General features: G+C 38.8%; 1 long non-coding RNA gene across 4 annotated transcripts in view; it reads left to right on the forward strand.

The window, feature by feature from the left end:
• Positions 1–1,197: 1,197 nt before the first annotated feature.
• Positions 1,198–18,327, forward strand: part of LOC122996905 — a 94,247-nt gene continuing 77,117 nt past the window's right edge. For 2 of the 4 annotated variants that reach the window (XR_006407107.1, XR_006407109.1), the window contains exons 1-2: positions 1,203–1,512; positions 3,185–3,295. This is a non-coding gene — a long non-coding RNA (uncharacterized LOC122996905). Of the gene's footprint in view, positions 1,521–3,184; positions 3,296–12,538; positions 12,620–18,327 lie in introns of all 4 variants that reach the window. The other 2 variants (XR_006407108.1, XR_006407110.1) reach the window with 2 other exon arrangements.

Below are 18,327 nucleotides of genomic sequence, written 5' to 3' on the forward strand. Positions count from 1 at the left end.
CATGCTAACACACTAAGATGGTGAACATGGTAAACATACCTGCTTAAAGGATATGGATGGCGATTTTCTATATTTTTCTTATTGTCAACAAATCTCATATGCTGAGTGACATGCCACAGAGAGTTTGGGCACATTGTTTCACGTTTTCAGTCTCTGGAGAGTAGTTCCATGTAAGGCAGGCGCCACTGCACTTGTGGGGACGCGGTTCTGTTTACAGAGCTTTGCTAGCTTGTTGTGCTACATATCACAACCTCTTGACTTTGTACTACATTGTAAATTTCTCAAACAATAGTGCAACAGCCATGTTACTGTACACGGAGCTACTCTCCGGTGACTGAAAACATGATCGCTGTTATTCGTCTTTAGAGCCGTTTCTAAACAAACTTCCAAACAACAAACTCTTCATGGTGAAGGAACATGTCAACCAGTGCAACGGTTTGTTCCAAGCACCGCTGTGCCGAAGTGCAGCCTCACAGCGTGGATATCATGGCTTTAGACTCTTCTTTAAAGTTAGTCTCAGTTGAAAAAAAAGTTTTTTTGTCTTGTTTGGGTGAATAAATTGAACCTTGAAGCTTGTTAGTCAGTATGAGAAAGCCTCTGCATCATCCACTTATGGGACACGATACTATACTTTTATTTTATCCATTACTATTACGCAGTAGTGTGAGATTCAATGTCAAATAAACATTTTTAGAAATAAATAATTAATTTAGAGTGTTTGGACTCACAAATGGGGGAAAATGATCGCATGACCACCATCATAGTGAAGACATAAGTTATCACCTTTCTGACAATGTCAACAAAAACTGAAAATGTGGAAGATACTCTTGTATTGGACTGTATCAGATTAATTGGTAGTTTGTACCTATAAAAAAAAACACAATTTTAGTCGCTTTTCCCTGTATTTTTATTTGTACATTCCTGTATAATTGACCTGTAAGTATGTTACTGTTGAAGCAGCTCATGATGAGTTAATGATTATAATCACAGTGAAACAGGCTGTCTGAGTTCACCTGCATCCATTGTTCATAAATGTCAGTGATAGGTGTGTATCTGTTATTTACATTATATCTGTCAGTGAATGTAATCTAGTTAAACACTTATGGCAAACAGAGAACTCCATTCATAATTAGGCTTCCCGTTGCGCAGCAAAAGAGGGGAGGGAGGAGTGACAGGAGGTGGGTGTGACCAAAAATACGAATTTGTATTACATGCAACTCTCGCAGACAGCTCAGTTTCAATGGTGGAGCTGCACAGGAGCACCCTGGTGCAGCAATTAAGAAAGTTAGTGAGGAGAGAGAGAGAGAGAGAAAGCGCGCACATGGTTTGGTGTGTATTCAGGATGACTTTTATTCCGCAGTGCAAAAGTTTGATAGTGAAAGAAAATATGTCAGACCGAGGTGGTGCAGATTCGTGCCCTCGCAAATGTTGGCTGAGGTTAAAAAAAAAAAAGACAGAAAAAGAAAAAGAAAAAGACGTGCTAAGTGTGCGCCTAACCGCCTGTGATGTTGGGTAAGTCTGTGAGTTCACTCTCTTTTTATGAATTAAACACAAAACACTCAGATAAGCTCTCCACTTCACAGCTGTGCTCTGTTCAAAGTCCAAATGAGGAAGCAGTTTTTGACTTTGATAGAGCTCTGCATTCACTGAGGTTGAATTTGTGCAACATCATAGCGATATTTCAATACTCTTGCTCTTAAGTAGACACAGCAGAACTGTTAGAAGAAGTTTAAGGGCCGTGCAGTGCTCACTCATGCGTAATGGGCGGTTTTTGCAGAGATAAAAGGAAGTATGCGGTGTCAGACAGAGATAGTAACCCGGTCTTCCTCTTCCTTTTGTACTTTTTATAAAAGTTATTGAATGACTTGATCTGAAACAATTTTCTTTGACTTGGCTGCACACTGTCCGCATTTTTTTCTGTGCGCGTTGAAGCCATGAATGCACAACGAGCGTCAGATGAGCTGCTGCAGGTTATTATTATACTGTCCCGCACAAAATATTCTTGTGACTCTCTTGTGTGAATTTCTCTGATCTTTTTATAGACTGATCTTATCAGTGTGTGAAGTTTGGGTGGTGAGCGTCACCTCCTGGAAAGACTTTACCAGAATGCAGTGGGCGTCACTTAATTACTTGATAAACGCAAACTGTTGAAACCTGGGGAGTCAATGGAAGAGATGCTGCGTTCACGTGCTGTCGGAAACCACTGACTTCACAGGTGTAAGGCAGACCTCACACGCTGATGCGTCAGAATTAAGACTTCAAAAACTTTAAAAAGAAAATATGACTGAACAACACGACAAATTATGTTTATTTTTATGCTTATGTTTATTTATTTTATAAATTACTACAGCATGAGTACAAGAAAGAAAACCAGACATATTACTGAGGGTTTAACTTGAGTAAAACTACATTCTGTTTCAAGTTACTGTAATTGTACGAGACAAGAGGTAATTAGTTGACAAAACCATCTTGCCTTAAGGTTCTTTAAGTAGCTGTTCTTGAGCTTTTGATTACATCACATGATCTTCCTCAGCAGTTTGCAGAGTTGTCGTTAAATAGTATCCGTTGGCATAGAAATGGAAATTAAAAACTCCACAATGCCATGTCAGCTGGGCAAGCGCCAAACTGCTGAGGAAGACTGTGTGATGCTATTGAAAGCACCGGAACTGCTACTAGATGCACCTTGAGGTGTGACTGGTTCGTCAGCTGCTGTTTCCAAAGTCAAGAGGGAACTCTGAAGTTCCGGTATTGATTACATGTACATCACATTTCATTCATTTCACACACGCTTCTTTCCAAAATGACACAAGAAGATTGCTGAAGCTTCCTGCACTACAGCAAATAGCAAGATACAATAAATACTGTAAGTAAATTAACAATGTAGTCCAGCAATGTAAAAAATTAACAATGAAATTGGTAAAATACATGAGCCACATGTCTTTGCTTTTTTCATGTAAGTTTGTTAATGTGAGGGCATTTTGGCAACAAGTCTAATTTTAGGTGGGAAAGTTCATTCTGGACCTTTTTTAAAAGAAAAAACAAACAAAGAAACAAACAAAAAAAACAAACTGAACTCAAGGTCCACTTACTAAGTTTTCCCAGAGCTTTCAATCACAGTGCATAGTCTCCATTAGGGGATGATGTCAACTAACAAAACTCTCTATCTGCTCACTCTTACCTGTAGACCATGTATACTGTGGTCGACAGCTGTGGAAAAAGCGGATGGGGTTTGCTTAGTTATCACACTCCACTGACGAGGACAATGAAGTATGGTTGACAGCTCAGAGAAATTCTAGTAAGTGAACCTTCAGTTATTTATTTTGTGTAACTAGTCTTTTTTTTTTTTTTCTCGTTGATGTGGCAGGATCTCATTATTCTTGTTTTCTGTTCGACCTGTTCTGTATGACAATGATATTTCCAACAGTATTTGAACTCATCACCACGTTGAGGAGGATATTTCAAACAGATCAATTATTTTCTTATGACACAACGTTCTATAAATGCACAACTTTTCTTTTATTTTTACTTCCTAAGAAATATCTCAGTTCACCCCATGCAAAGACTTAAGGAGATACTGCCAGATAAAATAGCACAACTTTCTTTTTAGTGCTTTCATGTGCCCAACACCACCTCATTTCTTCACTATTTGGACTCATTTGAAGTAAAGATGTAGATGAAGACTGCTCGTGGTGTAGTGTGTGCATGAGTTTCATAATGAGTGACGTGGGGTTTCCCTGTCCCTGTTTCCTCCATTCATGTGGCTGGAGACTTAGAAGTATAGAGCTGTCAAACCCGGATATGAGCTGAATATTGAGTGTGTTTGAGGGAGCGAGAGGAAGAGACTGTATGTGTGTGAGAGCTTGACTGAGTGTGTGTGTGTGACAGAGAGACAATAGAGTGGAGTAGGTTTGCATGTTTTATTTATACAACCTTTACGTAAAGAGGATTGTTCTTTGAGATCATGTATCTCGTGCGTGTGTTAGAGACAGCAGCTAAGTCATTTCCTCATTCAGCTTTCTCGGTGACCTCAGCAGCACAAACCTTCTCTTGTCATTTGCACCATTTTGCATCCCCGGCAACTATAAGTCTGCTGCTTAGCAGGAGGAAGCAAAACACTTGTACTTTTCCAGATGTCAACGATATCGTATCACACATTTTTGGCAGTGACAGAAGATGACAGATTATATGTAAAATACTTGCAAATTGAAGACATGTTCCAACCTTGCTGATAACTCATATTGTACCCAACCAGCTGTGACTCCTTGGTCGATATTCTAGCTTTAGCATTAAGTGTGGATCTGTACTTGACACAAAACCGTCTTAAAACAATAGTCAGGTGTCTATATGAGCATTTGAAACAGTTTTGCTCACTGTAATCATTACTCCTGTTCATACTGACTGTTAAAAGATCCCCTTCAAATGTGCTTACACTGCATGTGATAGGCCCAAAATCCACAGTCCTCCTTTTTGAGCAAAAATATATTTAAAAGTTTATCAGAAGTTAAGATGAGGCTTCAGTCGTCTGAGCAAGTTAAATTAAGTGGATATCACTCCTTTTTAGTAAAAGAATCCTCTTTGTGTCTCGGTGGACAGTGTTTTCCTGCTCAGCTGCAGTGCAGTCGTATAAAAAATGGGAATTTGGCAATAAACAGACAGTTACTTTGACTAAACTGGGTGGCTGACGCCTCATATTGGCTTCAAATAAACTCTCAAATACACTTATGCATGGAAGAAGGACTGTGAATTTTGGCTCCCATCATTTACACCGAAAATGCATTATGACATCATCGCTTAACTCCCAGTATGAAAAGAAGGAATGATCACAGCGATCAAAAACATGGGTTAATGTTTTAGTTTTGGCACGTGAGTATTGTTTAAGGACAGACTTGAATAATTGTGAACCTATCCTTTTTTAAAGAAGTGTGTGTGTGTTGCAACACTGGAATCATAACTTTGCATTACCAGCCACCTAGTCGTAGCTTGTCAAGCTTGTGAAATGTCACTAGGGGGCAGTGTCACTCCAAAACACAGTGTGGTCTAAAATACGTTTTGAAATCTGAAAATCTGAGCAGCTGGCAAAGTAATCACCGAATGACGCACTGACCAGTGATGCGATTAACCCCAGCGAGCATGATTTTAATAATGTGTATTTAAAAGTGAAACCCATTTAAAAAAGCCATTCATGTCTTTCTTGTAACATATTTGGTATTATTTGTTGTTACTTTTTGGTTTTACACACTGTTTAAAGCACTTTCTTAATACTAAACTTTTCTAATTACTAGTTGCTTATTGGACAAAAAAATGATGGCTGCATTTAATTTAAGTCAGCCAGGCAAAGATCCGGGGAAGCAGTTAGCCTAGCATGAATTATCTCGCAATTAAAACCTGTCTATACATATCTATTTTTAACACTCTAATTCTTCCTTGTGTCTCCTTGATTAATCTATATCCATATGTGACTGCTGTATAAAGCTTTAAGCCCTCTAGGAATTAATTTACCATGGTGAAGTGTGTTGTAACCATGATCACACTAAATAATGCCCTCTCTAGTATCACTGTGATATTCAACTGTTTTACTGAGCGTTGGTGAGCATGGAAATAAAGTCTGAGCAGGATCTGGCTGATTAAACCTCGCTCCGTGCTGTGCCTCCGTATAGACAAATTAGGGGAAATGTACACCAGAGATGTTGCTATGGAGATGCAGCCGGAAGCAGAGAAAGCTGAGAGATAAAGGTGTGAAGTTCAGTCCAAGTTCAGTTTCATCCTTCACAAGCAGGTGAGATTTAGCTCATTTATCATCATTTTCATGTGTTGAAGGACTTTATAAAGAGACAAATACAGGAACATGAACCAAATTAGGCCTAAATAATCAACAACCACAATCAAAAATCAACCAAAATGGAAAAGTGATTAAAAGTAATTAATTTTGCACAGTGAGTGATCATCACAGTCGGAACACGCTAGAGCATTGATGGGTACGGTGCTAATATAACAAGTCAATTTCACTATTTCCTGGAACGAGCTGTGGTTAAAATGCTCCCAGCACCCCCATCGAATGCACTGAGCCCATGGTGACACCTGCCCAGAGCATTGATATGTTTTGGTTTTAAATTGAGTCATATGAAAGGTTTTCGTTACTAGTCGTGTATTTGTTTCAAAAGTATCTACACATTTTGAGGCTGTATTTGCTTTATGTTGGGTATTATTCATGAAACTTTTGTTTGCACTTTGTATGTTTCCAAACAATCTGAACATTTCTGTTGTATTTTAAGTTCCATTTAAATTCTATTTATACTTTATATAAGTTCTTTTTATGATTCCCTAGTGAGTTTTTCATGTCTTTCTTTTGTTCCTGTGTTCAGCCCCAGCCCCATCCAGCTAATAAAATTTTCACTAGCCACCAACCAACTCCACCAAATTCAAATGAATTGCTCACAAAATTATTTGGCTATTCATTCAACTGTTTATAGTTTCTGTAAATTTGGTTAGATGGGAAAAACAAAATTCCTTTTTTTAAATGTCAGTTTTAAGGTGTTTGTTCTAAAAATATCATAATTAGCCTAATACAAGACTTAAGAGTCTACATACATTCCAGCAGCTCTATGAGACTGTAGAGGTGCTTTAAGCTAAATGCTAATGTCAGCTAACATGCCCACAATGACAATGCTTACATGCTGATGTGAAGCAGATATAATGTTTACCATGTCAACCATTTTAGTTAGCATTTGCCAATTAGCACAAAACACAAAGTACAGCTGAGGATGAAGGGGAAGTTATTGGTTTTGCAGGTATTTGGTCTTATACCAAAGTAGTGGCAATCCATTTAATAGTTGTTGAGATATGTCACAAATGTGAACCTCCATAGTGGCACTAGAAGACAAGTCAGACGATCACCAAAGTCAGTAGGATTCAAACTCTGGAGTTCATGAATGTCAGTACAAAAATGAATGGCATACATGTAGAATTTGTTGAGATATTTTTTTCTGGACTGAAGACTGACACACTGATATTGCTACCCCAACAGCCATGCTGCTAACATAGCTAAAAACCTCAAATGTGAGAGACTGTAGGTGTGCAATTGTAGAATGTAAACTCCTCTTTATATCATTAAAAACTTTTATATTGTCAAGGCCAAGATGTCCTCAATGGTGGCTCTGAGAGATTAAACTTTTGTTATCCATCACCACCAACCTTAGACCATCTGAACATGTGAGCAAAAGAAAGAGAAAATTTGGGAAACATCTTTGGAACAGCAGGCCAAATTACTGTGGGATCCTTTGAACAAAAGTACTACGCTTGCAGTAACGTCTGTTCAATTACAGAAAAGGTATTAAGGTCTGGAAACCTTTGGCTTAGACTATACTACAGTAGCCAGTAGTCACTTCACTTCCCTGAGCATGCTGTCAGCAGATGCCTTTAGAGGCTACTGCTGCTCTTTATGTTGCAGAGCAAGATGCAAACCACAGATACAGTAGCTCATTCAAATGAAAGTAAAGCTTGTGTCTATTTGTGCAGCAACGAAAACAAAGGTAGATTTTACATCACACGCACACACATAATGAAATCAACTCGAGTCATCTCACTGTCACAGGAACTGGTGGTAGAATCATTTGTAATCCTTATTGGCTCCAATTCACAGCCTGAATCTGTGCTTCATTCAGCGTGTTTAAGTACGTACCTCATTCATTGAAAAATAACACCTCTTGTTTTCTATTGGAATTCCTTAATCTCAAATTATTAGATTTTTTTTTCTCATCAGATTCTACAAAAGGGTGTGATTCAAAATGTCACTTCAGTTGAAGGAGTGTATGGTTCCTCTATGTGTCCCTCCTCTTTCACTGCCTTTGGTCTTATGAAACCTTTTCTAAACCGCAGAGGGTAAAAGTCACTGATGCAACATGTATTTTATTGACACTTTATGTCCATGGATTTTCCCTTAGCAGCCACTATGTTTCATTTCGAGCAGTAGTAGTTTCAGTGGAGAGTTTTAGGGTCTTGTGATGAAATTAATAGTTATTGTTGGTTTTGAAATTTCTGTTTGTGTTAAGAGTTGAGATACAGTGAGTTATTTAGTAGGTGTATTTTTGAAATTTGGATATAGAGCCAGGCTAGCTGTTTCCCCTTGCTTTCAGTCCTCATGCTATGCTAAGCTAATTTTTTCCGGCTCCAGCTCCATACTAAACAGACAGATGAAAGTGAAAGTGGTATCGACCTTTTAACTCTCTGCAAAACTAACTTATTTCTCAAAATGTCAAACTATTCCTTAAAACGGTTATAATCAGTATTTTTCTTATTACCAATATATGAAATGATCAGCAGCTCTTCAGCTCCCCTCGGCTTTATGGAGCTTTATAGCGAGTTTCAGCTCATTGTTTAGCTGTCTGGCTGCAACTTTACTGTTTCGGTTCACTCTCAGCGTTCTCATAGTGTTTGTTTTCGTCCGTTTCAGTCAAAAAGGGTCTTAAAAATTCACTGTACACTACCTGCTCAGCACCAGAGGGCAAACAGACACAGTTAGCTGTAGACTATCTGGTCAACACAGCTGAAGAGCCAGATATTTCCCTCAGGAGTCAGTGGAGACCAAAAACAGAGCTAAAACAGAGTGAATATAGGACTTATATTCACCAGGTGGACAGAAACAGGACTTCAAATGAAGGACAAAGTTCTGTAAATGCTGCATGTGTAAAGAAGCAACAGTTCGCTAACAACTTCATGACATCACCTTAAAAGGTGATGATATGTCAGTGTTGTGTTTACAGTTTGTTTCTGCTGCCCCCAAGTGGCCAAAAAATCAGTTAATGCAGGTTTAAGTAATGTTAGAATCTTTTCACCCTGACAAGAAGAATATTTTTGGGGGAAATACTGAATTCAGGAAACGATTGGCATAAAAATAACTGGATTAAGAATACTGAACACCAGCTCAAAATTGGCAGCTCTACTTGTAAATATGAGTCAGAACATGCCATGTCAGTGTGGGCATTACCATGGTGATAACATGTTGACTGACAGGGTGCTTCTGTTTGTAGTGTGGCCGTGAGTTCATGTACAGTACAGGCATTATCATAGTGCACGCTAATGCAAACGCACACAATACGTCACTTACAGCACAGGGAGAAATAAAACTTCCTCTTCTGTCACTCTCAAGCTTGTATTTTGACACATTACCCATGTCAGGCTTAAACCAGTTATCTCCAACATCTCGACTTTTCAGGAACTAATACTAGCAGTCCTATTTGTGGTGGCGTTGACGGGCGTTGTGTTGCATGTTTCAGATTAGCCAATAGGGTTTGAGTGTTTTCTGAGAGCCTGAGGGTTGATGAGTTCCCTGAAGCTGCAAGATCCTTCTACTGAGGTTAAAACATGAAAACCACAACGTTTGTTTCATGAAATTTTCTCATGACGAGAAGATTTTGCATGAATGTGTGAGGAGAGTGTATGTTTGTATTTTCACTGACTTGTGTATCAGTGTGTTTTGGTTATTTGTGAGTGTTTGAGAGTGCTCACACTGAATGAGTGGGTGCAGTGTGTGTGTGTGTGTGCATACCTGTTGCTCCTGCAGCCAGCTGTAACCTTTTATCCTTTTTATTTTCTTTGTAAAGTGAAAGTACAATAGCTTTGGAGGCAAGCTCATCAGCCTAGTTTGTCAGCAGCATTCCTATCTTATCACACTCCAAATTTAACCGTATATTTCAGTTGATGACACAAAGAATATGCAGTTTATGTGGGTGGTTGTTTTGTAACTGTTGGGTGTTACTGTACTTGTGCTTGCAGAGAGTTATGTTTTCATTCCTTTCTGTTTCTTAAAAGCATTTCTCAAAGTTTCAGATTTGGCTGCACAGAGTGCTTACAGCACAACAAATCAGCCATTAAATTTTGTCAATGAGCCACATTTCTACCTTTTTTAGCCATAAGAATTGTGTTGCATACAGTGTATGTGCTAGTTGGGGAGTACTGACATCCAGAAAAACCCGGAGAGAACTGGTCTTGCATTCTCAGATGCAACATTTGCTTGGTAGTGGCAAGGAAGAATTTTGAGGCCTATCCCGATGGTCTGACCATGAAGTAATAAACATAAACTGATCTAAGGCTGCAGTTTTGCTATAGTTGCAGAGTTGTTCTGTGTAGGTGGAGGTTGGGGTATACATCATTTGTACAGTAACACCATCAGGAACTCTTTTAGTTTCCAGTCCAATCAGAGAAACTACAGTGTTTGCAGCAACAGCAGCAATGTTCATTTTTATACCTTAATAGGTAACACTCCCATGTCTGTTATCAGTACTTGAACTTTGAAACAAATCCTCTTCCTGAATCGATTGCAATGACAGTAAAATGCTCTTGTCAGAAATGTAGCAATAACAGTTCTCTCACACCTATTTGTAGGCTGATTTTGTTGGGCAACCACACTATACAGTCAAAACTACTGGTTTCCAGTAAGACATAGCCACTGGCTACAGTTGGCAGGATGGAGAATGTGTGACAGTTCTTGTGTCGACACCACTGAGGGGTTAACTGTCTCACTCTGTGCAAGATGTCGGTATGTAACGGCTACCACAAGTGCACCGTACTCTACTACTGTGGGGTTTTTAGTCAGAGCTACTGGTTTCCAGTAAAGACCTGCACCCAGTGGCTTCACAGCAGAGGAAGTGGTGGTGGCGGAGCCTGAAACTCTGTTCAGAAAAAGGAGAAAAAAAGTTTTTCACGCGTCAATTGCTTATCTTTTTTATGCAAAATAGTTGTTGCCTCACATGCATTTACATACGGTATCTGCTACTCATTTCACTGAGCTGATGATGGAGCGACTTCCTGTGAGCACACATAGTATAGGTAAAGGTCAAAGGTCAAAGCCAAAGCAAACTTACAATGTGCAGAACAAATATGGCTGATTGTACTATCTTGTGTTTTATCTTTATTGTACGCCTTAGTCACATAATTCTCCATAATTTACTCTTAAAAACAGCTTTTTATGTCACAAAAGTTGACCAACAAAGAGTCTGATATGAATGTTCAGAGTTTCTGTTTGTAAATATCATCTTTAAGATCTGAAAAGGCTTAAAATTTTGAAAAAATATAGTAGTTTTCTGTTTCATTTTTGACTCTGCACAGTATTCGGTACTTGATACTGTACCTACATGAATGGATTATGAACTGTCACTACCCCATGCTGAACACAGGCTTATAGCGCCACTTACTGGAAGAACACAGTCATGACGTTTAGTCATGACGGATCCACGTCCGCTTCTGCATCCTGCCCCACTGCAGTCAGCTGCTGCAGCAAAGTTCTCACTTTTATCATATAAAAAGAACACATCAGGTAAATATGATTATATTAAACTAGGTTTATTCAGCAGAATTAAAAAAACAACAACATAATTTCCAGTCTGGAGCTGAAGTGGGGATAAAATAAAGATAAATCAGCAGAAAAATAATTGCGTAACAGTGAACAACCATACTAACTTTTACTGTTGGCTAGTGAAAGTTGAGGGTTTTCTGCTTTACTCAAGCGCAGTGCAAGAACAGTTTCGTTTATCACTCACACACTCCACTGCCCCGGTCAGCCTTTCAGCCTCAAATCTACAGGACTACTCTGCCTCCACCTGCTGTTTGAACTTGAAAGCTGCAGAATTTAAAAAGCTTCCTTCAACATTTAAATCACTTCTTGAAACATATTTTTTTATTTTCCCTACCCACAGTTTTTGTTTCTCCAGCTCTATTTTATTGAATTTTATTGTATTTAATTTTCTTAATGTACTTTTCTCTGCAGGACTACTCATTACTGCAGTAATATTTTAATCTTGAGATGAGAAAGTCATGCATCTACTGTATAATGTGTCCTTGAGCAAGACACCTAATCGCTACATCTTTAGGGCTTTGGCTCAAACACTGACCTCTGACCTCTTTGTGGGGGAGGTTACAGCAAACTCATAGTAACCATAGAATAATCAATAAACTCCTACTACCCGATACCATCTTGTTTAGAAATAACATGTAATTTCTCGTGAATCGGCTGAGTCACAGTGCAGTTCTGCCAGGGTGGAAAGAAAAATCTTCACTGTGTAACTCTGCACACTTGTGGGTCCAAATGGCAGCAATTCTTAATACACGACACAGAAATCTCATGATATAAGATCGCTAGATATGCTTTTCAAGGCACCCAAGATTAATTTCTACAGGTTTTAGTATGTACAGTACTTGAGTCTATAGCCAAAACCCAACATCTTTCTAGAAATCCACAAAAAGTCTCATCTTTACATTGACTTACTTTACTACTTCTTGTGTTTTGATGGTGATTTTAACTTTTGCCTCATAAAAAAGATATCATGACTTTAAAATGGGTAGTATTTCAGATAACTGACCATTATTTGGAGATTGTTTGATTCTGAACTTGTCATTAACAATTAATAAGTTTAAAATTGATTAAATAATCACCAAATTGACCCTGTTGTCTCGGTTGTTGCCAGTAGAGGGCAGTGTTTTCCATTTCATTCCCATCAGCTGAGCTTCTGTGTGCTGGAATTAAAACTGTGTTTCTGCCCTCCAGCACATCATCAGTGGATTCTTTCAACTGCCAGATCATTTCCAGAGGGTGATCGTTTGAAACCCCGCCCCTTGGGAATGGGAGGTATTGACTGGTTGCCGGGTGTCAGCTGGCAGCATTGATTGGTATATCTGAAGACAACAATGGAGTGCAGTGAGAAGCAGTCAGGGTTTGGTTCACACAGTAGTTCAGGAAAGTGAAAGCAGAGACACAGCTGTGGCAATGTATTAGGCTAATTGTGTGTGTGTGTGTGTGTGTGTGTGTGTGTGTGTCACAGCAGGAATGTTAATGTGTATCAGTATCAGTTGGACAGAGGGGCAGCTGCACCTGTTAAGGCATCCATTTAGGATTAAAAGAGTACTCCACCCTGTCTGTGTTTATCTCCCCCTGCAGGCTTAAAGGTTAGGTTCACAATTTTTCATATCTGTCCTTAAACAACAGTCAGGTGGCCAATTGAACACTGACGTGGTTTTTTTTCGCGGTAATCATCCCTCCTCTTCATAGTGGCCATTAAGAGATCCCTTCATAATGCACTTACAATGTAAGTGATGGGGGACAAAATCCACAAGTCTCCTTCTGTGCAAAAATGTATTTAAAAGTTTATTTGTAGCTAATGTGAAGCTTCAGCCATCCAAATGAGTTAAATCAAGTCAATACCTTTCAAAGTTCCTCTCTCTCTGGTGCCAAATTCCCTCTTTTTGTTATGATCCTCCCACTGTAGCTGAAGAGGGGAAAACTGTCCGTCAATACACAGAGAGGGGATTATTTACTAAAAAGATTAACTGTGGGGGATATCCACTTTATTTGACTAACTCAGATGGCAGAAGCCTCATAATCTTCAGATAAACTTTCAAATAAATGATTTCGTAAAACGAGGAGTGTGGATTTTGTCCCTCATCACTTACATTGTAAGTACATTTGGAGGAGATCTTCCAATATATACATTGATCTAGTTGCCATCTGTAAAACCTTTTCAAATAAGTCCGTATGCTCAGAATACTTGAACATTAATAATAAACATATACAAAGCTTCTACTGTTGCTTGCACAATAAGCTGGTCACATTTGTCGTCATAGTTGTGTGCAGCTAACTGTAAAAGTTGTGTATTTAAAAATATTGAAAATATGATGCATACTGAACATATGGATGGACAGCAGAGTGTTTTGAGAAGTTTCTATGGAAGTTTGGATGCTTCTTCTTTGCCATGAAACTGATCAATCACGAATGCTGTTATCAATAAACTACAAAACAGCAAACTTATTACAACCAACTCTCAAGCCTACAAGTACTTGGGTGGAATACTGTAAATCCCAATCTTCTAGATCACTGTTTCATACTGAAACACAACTGGGCACCGTTTTTAGTTTCAGCAGTGACCTGGGAGGAAATGTAGGGATTTTTAGGCAAAGTTGTGCTCTACATATGAACAAATCAGCTAAAGATTAAATGTTTCACATTGTTCAGATTTGGGGATTTTGTTCTTAAAATCTACTGTGGCTCAGGATGACAATTATTTTCTTTTCAATGTGGATTAGTAGGATTTCAGCTTGATATTATCTCATTACCTACCATTTCACAGGACTGCAGATTATTTCCTTGCTTTTATCACTTGGGTGAGATATTTTTTATGTGCTAATTTTCCTTCATCTTAGTTGTTTATGACTGGGAAAATATGAACTTTAAAGAGGGCGCTTGATATGAAATGCAGCTTCAGTTTCCATTCAGTTTTCCACACAGCATCAGGCAGAATCTGAGAGTCTGTATTTGAGCTGTGGTTAACAAACACTGCCTAATTTGAAAGTTTTATACTGGAAAGCAAAATGTCAAAGTCAGACACAGTGACCTGGAAACTTTGGCTTTTGTTTCCAATCAGAAAGCATAAATCAAACGCCTCCTCCAGTCTCGTCTTGCTTGTGTTCCTCATTGATATAAACGTGAACAGAATATAAACAGGCTTATTTTTTTACCCTTTTTTATTGGCGTACTGGTGTTTTCTGCTTCCTCCTCACAGAGGTGAGTTATCTTTACTGACTCAACTAGAAGTCCCCAGTTGTTTATGCTTTGTGACATGAAGGTAAAGTAGATGAGACTGAGAAATGGAAGAAAATACATTTTGAAATATTACAGTGATGGAAAATGCTCAGAGCAGAAAACTCACATCACATTGGAATGACTCTTTTAAGGTGATTTAAAGATACAGAGTAACAGAAAACGACTCTTAAATACTTAAAAACCTCTAAAACTTGTGTAAATTTCAATTATTTTGTGGTTAAATGTTTATAAAATTGCATAGTTTTTCATTTTTTCGACAGCAGTGACTAAGAAAAGAGTTCAGTCATGTCTAGCCAATAACTGTTAATACTGTAGTAATGCACTAATCTCATATACTGGACCAGAACCAATACCAACAAAGTTGGTATTGGTTCTGGTCCAGTATATGAAACAGATCAAAGTAGAAGTTTTGGCGGGACTGAGTCACTAGTGGACACTCAGTGTAGACAAAGACATCCCACCTGGAGCATCAACCCTGATGGTCTCACTCTTGCATTAATCATGGTGGGAAGTGTACACATCGCCACGTCTGGGAATACACACATTACCTCCCACGCTGACACAGACTCATACGATTGCAAATCCTCATAGATTTCCATACTGACACAAGATGACCCACGTTTTCTGACGTTTTCTCATACCCCCCTCTCCTGTCTGTCCATGTGTCTTAGTAGGCTAAACAGAAACACAATAGTGTCTCTTTGTACCACCTGGAAATTAATAGTGTTTAGACTCATGAGGAGGTGAGTCAGATCCTCTGCTCCCACTGACTCATGACCCAGACCATCTGGACTTTCATAGACTGGATGGAGAGGGAAGAGAGTTTGAGGGGAGGCAGAAGGAATGTGGCGGATGGGGAGTGAGGTAAGATAATTGAGTCTGTCTTGATGGTCATTTTGGAGGTGGTAGCTGGTTTTTGTTGCTAAGTAAAATATCCTGTTGTGTTTTCTGTTTTCATGGATTTAGAGAGTTTTTTTGTCACCTTATAGATTTTTGTAGTTTGCATCTGATGTAAAAGCCAGAAGGGCAGCGACTGCTTGACCTTTACGTTGCTCTGTAGGTTCTTATTTGGCTTTTTAAACTCACGAAAATGATGACTTTCGATTTCTACTAAAGCTGACGCACACTACCCATTCAGCTTCATGACTCACCCGTGTAGGTGCCTTTGTAACTTTGATTTACAGTAGTTGCTGCCTGAACTGCAAAAACCGCAACATTAAAGTGACACAGCCCGGTATCCTCGGATGTGCGCTCATATTGAATATTTATGTCCAATTGCAATGTTCAGTTTCAACACAGGAAGTAGTGTTTAGTTAACGAGGCAGAAAGTTGTCAGTATGCTTCATCCGAAGTGCTTGTCTGATGGCCAGACGGCATCTGAAATCCCCTTTCAACGTTTCCAACTTTTGTCTACGTTGAACTGCTTTTAAGAATTTTTGTAACTTTCCAAAACAAACAATCTGACATTCATGTCCACTTCACGCAGTGTTTGGCCAGGTGTTTGGAGGTGGGCAGGATTTGAATTTCTCTCTCAATCTCTTTTTTTTAAATTGTCACTTTAAGTATGTACAAATGGGTGCAACACCAAACTGTCCAAAAGTATGTGCTGTTTTATCCCCATTTGTATGATTCCTTGCATCTTGCCACTTTCTATGACAGCAGGCTTTTTACTTAGCACAGAAACACTTTTACCTTCAGATGTAGTCGAACAACACATCGTACTAACCAGTTCTTTTCAAGCATACTATGTCCTTGAGTGTGGAGGTCGGGGAGGTGGATGGATGCACCTGACTTTCATACAGAAGACCAGAGTTTAGGTTTATTGAGACTTATTTCCATTGTTAGTTAGTGTCAGCAAGTTAAGCTTGCCTAGTGTTTATGTTGTCTATCTATAACCATACTGTAACCAGAGTTTATTAACCACAACCATATTATATATATTTATATATATGACCATTATCTTTCCCTATTCTTAATCATAATGTATTTGCCATGCACAGGCATTGTGGAAAGCCACAAATTTAACAACATTGTCATGGAACATAATCCAGGGTTTTGCAGAACTGTCCAGTTTCGAAATATATATATATATATATACACACAGAGATACAGCAAATTAGTGCGTGGGTGCTAGTCCATTCCCACTAGTTGTGAAATCTCCACTGAGTCCTCCTTCCCAACAGTGTTTCCATGGTAAAACATCACCAGACAAACTGTTCCATTATACGTCAACAGCAGCAATATGTAATGGCAAATTCATAGTGATTCAGATTACAGAGGATAAGGATTAAGTGCTATTTTGATGAGACGGAAACGATTGGTGGAGAGACGGACAGATGAAAATGTTCTGCTAAAAGAGAGTCTTCTTCACTTTTCGTAATATAATATAAATGTTGTGGCTTTTAGAAGCCACATATTTTGTTTTTCAATAAGGAAATTTATTACTACACAATGGATCACTCAGATAGCAAAGTGTTATGTTAGTAGTTAGCGCGATTCAGACCTGTGATTCAGCATTTGTTAAAAATAGGTAATGCTTCAGATTACAATCTTATGTTAATGACAGTGTTGGCAAAAAACAAGACAATGTGTATAAGGCAACTTTATCATCACTGGAATTTTTTTTTTTTTAAATTTCTGATAAACGCAAGCTAGCTGTTATCTTTTGCTTTGTTTGAGATAATCAAAGGTATTTAGCATATGGACCTGTCTGTAAAGTGCACACAGAAAGGAAAACGATACTGATCTTTTATCTGACTTTCAACAGTTCTCTTTAGCTTTCCCTGCTTTCGGCTCATTGTTGTTTGCCAGAATGACATAGTCAAAGTAATACCATTTCATATGTGAGAAGCTGGCCAGCTCATAAACTTAAAGGGCCGGTACTCTCTGTCAGACGTGCTTGTTGGATGATCGAATCGAATCCCCCCCGCACCTTTCTGAGGTTGGATTAGGTGTTGCTGTGCTGGGCCAAAATGGACAATCTGACATTCACACCCACTTCATGTAGTGATTGGCCAGCTGTGCCCAGATGAGAGAGTCGTCAGGGTTTTAACTTGTCTCTCTGGCTTTCTTTTTAGATTTCTTGACATAACCATTTCTGTCACTTTTAATGTGAACAGGGTAGACTATGTAAAATATGCGCCATTATCCCAACATTTAAAAGACATCATATCCCCCCCCTTCTCTATGATGCGCCTTCGAGTGTAGCCGTTTAGAACAACTGAAAACCCTTTTTGATATCTGATGTGATCGGACAACAAGTCAACAAACCAGTTCTGATTGACGATAAATCAACTTTTAGACAAGCTAACTTTATGCTAATTGCTCAAAGAGGTACACTAAAAAGTGTTTTTACAGCTGTAAACTAAATTATATGGCTGTACTGTGATGAAACACATCAATTCTGGTGTTAATATTGACACTGACCCCAAATTAATAAAAACTGGCATCACATGGGTTGAAAATGGCTCAACCTGTCATCTGCTGTTTAAAATCAGCCCTGAAAAGGCGGGGCCAATGCTGACGTACAGTCGATCGTTTGGGAGTTCTCTACGTCATGAAATTTATGTAAATGGTATAATGATAACTCCCCCCGGCCCCACGTTTATTTTCAAATATATGCTGATCAAGACAGTTTTAGCTTCAGCAGCTAACAGCAGCTAACAGCAGCACTGACATGCTGTAGGAAATCTCTCCATCTGTGACTGTCCGCAGGAGGAAACGCTGCTGGCAGCCACAAA

The sequence above is a fragment of the Thunnus albacares genome, chromosome 14, assembly GCF_914725855.1.
Source record: "Thunnus albacares chromosome 14, fThuAlb1.1, whole genome shotgun sequence".
Lineage (NCBI taxonomy): Eukaryota > Metazoa > Chordata > Actinopteri > Scombriformes > Scombridae > Thunnus > Thunnus albacares.